Below are 7,600 nucleotides of genomic sequence, written 5' to 3'. Positions count from 1 at the left end.
CTTCAAATCCATAGCCTTTTGAGAAGTGTCAGAAGGGGATTGAATGAGGGAAGATGGTCAAACTGGGTGGTCAAAGGGAGTTATGAGGGGGAAGGAGTGTGGACGAGGGATATAAGAGGCCTTAAAGAGCCATTAATGCTCTATAAGAGCATTAAAGTCTCTTGGATAGGAATGAAAGAGGGATGAGATGGGAGTTTGACATTGGTTTGGGTTAGGAATTCTTAGCATTTGGTTAAAGTTGTGCATATGTTTAGGAAGGGGATTAGGCTTAGCTTAGGAGGGGATTAGGGTGCAAGTGGGTTAGCATTAATGAGATAGGTTAATTAGCTAGCTAAGTGAGGTTAGCATGGGTGAATAGGTTGGATTTGGCTAATGATAAGGTTTTAGGAATATTTAGGGAATGGGGGTTGATTTAATAAATGATTTATTTAATAAAAAGGGGGTGTGGGATTAAATTAAATAGGTATAGTGCAATTATTTAATTTAATAGAAGAATAGGGAATTAATTGATATTTAGACTTTTGGTTGTCATTTGGTTTTATCAATTCAACTATAGTTAATTAAATAAATAAATAAAATAGGAATGGTGATTAATTGATTAAACATTAAATATTTAATCAATAATGTCCTTAGAAGATGACTAAATAAGATTTCTTAAATGATGTAATGAAATTTAGGTATGTATAGTTTGAGGAAAAACAATCTTGAGGGGGGGAGAACTCTAATGCCCCCTTTTTCTAGGACATTAAAAATTGATAGGCCAATCCAATATATGACCTTTGACGACTTAATATAGAATTACTAAGTCAATTTTAAGGAGAATGAATAAGAGATAAGTTGGCATGAGGGACAGGGACAACAGTGGAGAAGTTGAAGAGTCACAGGTCGAGTCTTTAAAAGGCGGAGGAAAAGCTCATTTCTTCATGCTTGGATATTTTCTTGTATTTCGTCCTAGTTATTGATCTCTCTTGGAGAGTCAATTGGAAGCTTCAACTTCAACCTGCTTGGAGGATGAAAACCCACAAGCCAAAAGACGATGGATGAAAACCCATCGTGGTGGAGGCATCATTTCAGGTGTGTCACTTGTGTTTACATTGTATTTATGCTCTAGTATTTCCAATACGACTGTATTACTATTTTTAAGATTGCATTGAGGTGATAATAAGTTATTGAATTGCTAATGTATAATGCAATAATGAACCTGAGGTTATAGAAACTATTATATTGGATGAATTACATGTTATTTCTATTGAAAATTATTAAATTTAGTTACTTGCATTTGTTGTTCAATATTTTCTGAGATTTCATTTGATAGATTAATGATGATACCCAGTGGGGAATTAGACTTTGGGAGGACAACAAGGTAGTATACATACTTGCTAACTTTGGTTGTGATAGGTTTTAAATTGACTCCTTTGAACATGATCTCCAGTTATTAGATTTTTCAAACCTACAGGTCCAAGTGTTGTATCATCAATCCAAAATACAAGTTTCAGTGGCTTGAACTTGCTGGAAACTTAAGGCTTGATAGTTACACTCCACTTTCTGAAAAACTTTTGGGTTTATGATGACATGGTGCTATTAATGGCCTAAAAATTAAAAATAGAAATGACAAGGGGGCATTACTATTAATAATTAGACACATAGCTAGCTTCAAATATAAGTTAATACACATGATCTCATATTTGTTTGAGATTATGGCACATGTTTGATATTTTTTGTCTTCTCAATCATTGTCATGAAGAGTCTTAAAAGATCAAATTTGGTTGGCTTGGCACTTGTGTATCCTACAACTCTCATTATGTTCTTTACATCCCATTGTCGACATCTAAGGTCACATGATTTATTGGTGGACACCATCCTAATGACAAAGAATTGGGTGTCTCGTGTATGAGCGAGGGTTTCTCTACACTAGGTGCCTATATTGAGTCATCTACGCAAGTTTTTCTACACATCTTGTAATTGTTTTTTCTATGCACTTCTAGTTTGTTAACATTTAGAGCTTGTTCAAGGCTTCAAGGATCTCCTAGAGATGATGGTTTTTGGCTCAAGGTCATTGCAGTGATCTCCACATACCCCCAAATGATTCTATTATTTAACATATCTTAGTTTGAGTTTATTGCATTTGATATTATAAATGGGTCAATGTAATAGTTGGTCTTTTTATTCACCCATCCTATACATATATATCGTATGCCACTTTATGCATTATAGGTTAATGTTTATTAATTAAATACTTTATCTTATTTTGATCTATAATTGTTTTTTCTCGTGACAATTTTGAGCAATATTGTGAATTACTCAAAATTATAAGGGTCAATTTTGTGTGCATATGTTATGGGTAACGACTGGAAGTTTTCTTGTTGGTTCTTTCCCCCATGAGCCTTTTAAAAAAAGCATGAAATTTTTTTATTTTTCAATCCCAAATATTTAACCAACACTCTCTACATTTTTGCTTCTAGAAAACCCCTTTTTTAGCTAAAACTCGAGATAGATCTTCTAAAAAATTAGTGTTTTCCTCATTCAACTCCACATTAGTTATTCCATTGAGATGATGGGTAGCTTTAGGACCTCAATTTCATTTTCAATCCTAGCCTTCTCTAAAAGATGTTCTTGAAACACTTTATTAGAATCCTTTGAGTTTTACTTTAAAATTTGTAGCTTCTTGAAAAAAATGAAAGCTTTCTTACAATGATAAATTAGAGCATTCTTTGACCAATGTTCTACTAAAGTGAGAAGATTAATGTCACATCCACATGGTCTCAGACTTAAAGGAGGATCTAATGGGAGTTGTGTCATGTTGAAAATGTAAAGATATTAGATAGTGGTCTGACCCATAATAGTGAAGGATGTTAGTTTCAAAATAAAAGGACAAGAGTCCCAACCATCTGCATTCTAAAATATGTCCAACTTCTCCACAATGTTAGAAATGTCCTTCCTCCTATTAATATCTTTGGGGGTGATCTTAATAAAACTATTACTATTGATGAAAGCCTAAAATCCCCATTGAATGGTGTCAATCCTAACACAACCACCTATTTTATATGATGAAACAAGGGTCATATTTGAGTGGCCTCCAATAATAACTAGTGAAAAGTTGATCTCCCAAATGATATCATCCTAAAAATATCAGAAAAGCTAATTGTCATGTAAATGTAGGCCATAAGAATTTATGAAAATAAATCTCTATTATCTCTTAATAACACCAATTTGATTATTTTCCATCTAGGGCATTTACTAATTTAATTTTCTAACAAAATATTAGGATTTCGTAAGAATCCAAGATCCCCTAAGGTAACATCAACCTCAACTTCTATTTTTTGATAATGCTAAATAGTTTTACTTTTTGTTTCTTATACATTGAAATTTGGGCTTTCATGATCAAATATGTTTTAATCAAGTGCATTTTACTAGAGGCAATGCAACCTCCAATAATGCACAAAATGGATAGTAGGGCTCTTCGAGAAGGAAAACCCATTTGGTGCAGGAGTACCTCTTGAATAAAGTGAAGACAAGAAGGAAACAATGATCAAGGATGGTCACAAAGGCATTATAAATTAACTATGATTTTTTGAGGCCAATTATGGCTTTTGAATGTAAAAATTAAAATGTATTAGCAAATTATCCTGATGCTCTTTAAGGGACCATAGGACCAAACAATGTAATTAGTGGATCTATAAGGTGTAAGGGTCTAGAAGGGATTTAGATAAATTAAAAAAGGTAACAAGTTTCATTAAGAGGCCTTGGATTTGGTTTGGGATCAATAGGAGTCAATTTACTCATAGTTTAAAATTTTAAAATTCAAATGTAACGACTAGCTGGGAATTTGGCGAGCTTACAGAAAGTTGATTGTTGATTGTTTAGGCTTATGTAATGATCCTAACTTGTGGGAATCATTTGAATTTGGTTTGAAAGGGTTCTATAAAGGACATTTGATATGAAGTGGTGAAGGATTGTATGTAGGAATAATTCTAAATGTCAATAAAGAAAAAGTTTGTGCAACGTGTGTTCATGTTCTTACTTTCCTTGTAATATCTAATCATTTAATCTTTTGTGGGTGAAGTAGGATCAAGTTACTAATTTTTCCATGTTTTGTTGAAATGATTTAAGATATTTTTTGGTCAAATTTCTACTCATTTTTTTGATTGACACAAGACAAGATTACTAATTTAATGGTTTTGAGGGTCACAATAATATAATGGTGAATCCCATGCATTTTTTTATTAATTTTTCTTGTGGAATGGACCTTATGTAACACATATTTAATGTTACTAGCTCAAGTAATGTAGGAGAATGTGTTTTGGCAGGTTATCACTTTGAAGTTTGTTGAAAAAGGAATGTAAAATGTTGCTACAGGTATAGCAATAGGAGATCTACATCAATGAGGGGGTATTTTTATGCTTGAAGGTATTAGGGAATGTACTAAATAAGGCGGTGAAACTTTAAGTCTGAGAAGTGTTGGGAAGTGGAAGAACTAGGAAGCCCTACTTTTGTGCCTAGATTAAGGAAGGTTTTTTAGAAAGCCTATAAGGGATAATCATTTGAGAAAAAGGGTTGCAAAATCATTGGTTTGGCATTGAAACCAAAGATTGTTGAGATTTTGGGGCTTGGGAGTTAAATATTTCTTATAGTTGCTTTGAAAAATCAAGCTAATTAGGCTTTGAATTTGGAATATATTATAATATGTCCAAAAGGGTATTTGAGTTTACAATTTAATCTTCTAGTTTTTTGGAAGATTTGTATGAAAAGTGGGGAAAATATGGTTGAGAGACCTAATTGAATTCTTGGAGTTCAAAGCATGGTTTAGTTTAGTTGGGCCTTGAGATTAGTTGACAAGTTTGTACAACATATAGAGACATCACATAATAAGTTGGAGAAAGTATCATAAAGGCAGTTGAGACTAGTAGGAGAGTACAAGACAAGTTGGGAAGTTTCCTAAAGGTGTTCAATCCATTTGGGAGTCCATTCATTAAAGTTGAGTTCTTTTTCACTTGGCTCTGTGTCACCCTCCATGGATCTAAGTTACATTTTCTCTTTGGTATTACTTGCAACTTCCTAGTGAACTCTCATAGGGTTTACAACATGTCATTTTTCCCTGATGTAACCCTCCTTCCATTTTAATAAAGTTTGACATACCTTTTTTTTTCTCAATATGTCCTCTTTATCTAAAAAACCACAACTAGCATTTGTCTCTAAAGCATTTTCCTCACCATCACCAAATTTAGAATTTGATTGGCAATGACAAGGCATGAACCATGAGCTCCCATATAGTCTACTCCCACTATGTTTTGAGGATGTTTATTTCCCACTTCTTGTACCTACAATGAGAAGATTCAGAAAAGATGGACCTAAGGACCTAAAACCTTTTTTTAAAAAGAGTGACTTCCTGATAGTTTGGAAGGATCAAAGCTCCCTAATAGATCATCCAAACCAAAATTTGAATTGAGGACCCTTAATGGACTAGGGTATTGACACTCAATCATTTCTATTGCCAAGTTACAAGGCATGGAATCCTCATTCTTCTTCAACTTCTCATTGGGAGCTTGATCCTCATATTTTTATATGGCCTCCTTAAAGTCTATGTTAAAATTTCTAGGAAATCTCCCCTAGTCCTTTAGCAAAGAGTTCATAGTGACTTTTGGTGGAGTTGCATCCCTATTTTTCATTGTCCAACCTTGCAAAAAAAAACTTCTAACAATCTCCACTTTTATTCGGGAGGGGGAGCAACATGAGGAAAAGACGTCATTGGCATCATTGTAGAGGCATCAATTTCTATTGCTCACTAGCCATTCCCAAAACACCATTTGCTGCCAAGTAGGAATTATCTACCTTACCTAAATCACCTCATAAATTAGGTACTTTGTTCACCTCCTCTGACATCTAGATCACTTTATTTAAATAAGCCTCATTTACATCTCTACCTTTTCTTTGTGATTCTTAGTGTACACCAATATTTCTTTGACGAAAGCATTTAAAATATTTGCATCTATTCACCATCTCTTCAACTTTGATGGTATGTTTTTGAACCCCAACATTTGAACAAATTTTGATCTCCTTCAAAAGAGGTGTAATCATAGTATTTTGTAAATACAAATCTTGGAGTACATACATAAATCTTTGCTTCCAGCCTGAGTTACCCTAGTGAAAAATAACTTGCACTCTTAAAAGAGACACTACAACATTTGGGGTTCAAATTGTGATGCCAATTTTTGATGGTAGTGTAATTTGTGGTGATTTTCATTTTTTTTTTGTTGCAATCATCCCTGACATCGTCACAATACCAACGTTGGGGTCATAATTGTGACATCCAAGTGAGTACATTTTTTTATTTTAATTTTAAATGTGACATAAATCATTCCCCATTTGTTTTGATTATGGAGAGCTACAAGCGAAAGAGGGTGGAGAGCTTTGAATGTTGTCGTGCCCTTGTGATGTCAACATTTCATTGTCGTGTTGTTGCTCTGCGGTTTTGTTATTGTGTTGTGCCCTTGTGATCTTTTTTCCATTGCTCTATAGTTTTCTTCAAGGGCTATATAAATGTTCTTTTATTTTCCTTCTGAACATGTATCTCTTTATATTTCCTTCTAGACATGTATATCTTTATATACATAAAGAGATCTTTTTTAAGTTTCTTATTACATCTTAGAACAACAAAAAATTTGATCCAGTTGCATACATACTCGAGAATCTAAATAATAAAATAATAAAACTCACTCAACCTGTGCTAAGTGACTTACCTCAAGATCTTGCACAAAAATAATGCAAACTAGGAAAAATGGGCAGAGTTCACAAGAAAATTTACAAAAACATATCATAGCAAATATTTCTAGAAAGAAACAAGAAATAACCCAATTAAATGGGTCTAGTTTCTGATTAGTTGGGTTGATTGCAAATTCCTATAGAATTGTCATCAGATTAGGTACAATAAAATGAATAGTCAGTTGTTCCCAGCTAGCAGGATCAAATACAGTTTTCCAAGGTGATAAAATTGCATATGAAATGCATCACTTGCATGTCAGCCATGAATCACATTCTGCAATTTATAATAAATGGTTGGATATAAAGGCTCCATATGCTAGCCCAACAATGGAAGCCAAGGATGTAACCATGCATGTATTGGCACATTCTCCCTGTGAGGATCCCATGTATCTAATGTTGTTGTTAATTTGGGCATCACTATATGATCTAGAATGTTATGAAGTATTGAAGTCAATAGTAACTTATCTCATGTCTCTAGAAAATGTAGCATAGGTTTAGGGTCCCTTGGCTCCCAAGAATTTGTAGTAGTTATTCTTATTGCTGGAAGAATAACTTTAATGAAGAGTCGAGTGTAAGGAGTTGACAAAACAAGTTCTGCTTCTCTGTAAATGCCATAATCATGAGGCTCATTCCCTTGCAAAAGCCTCTACCATAGTGACATTACCTCTAAACCATGCAAAGGATGTTGAAGTGGTTCCCAACCTTCAAACATTCTTATAAGAATGGAAGAGCAAATGCAAATGCAATACATATATTACTGTGTGTGTGTGTGTGTGTGTGTGTGTGTGTGTGTGTGTGTGTGTGTGTATTTATATGTGTGTATATATACATGCATACACAC

Source organism: Cupressus sempervirens, chromosome 5 (genome assembly GCF_028749045.1).
Source record: "Cupressus sempervirens isolate cs-2001-9-10 chromosome 5, ASM2874904v1, whole genome shotgun sequence".
Taxonomy (NCBI): domain Eukaryota; kingdom Viridiplantae; phylum Streptophyta; class Pinopsida; order Cupressales; family Cupressaceae; genus Cupressus; species Cupressus sempervirens.
The sequence above is the reverse complement of the archived record's forward strand: the minus strand, read 5'-3'. Positions refer to the sequence as shown.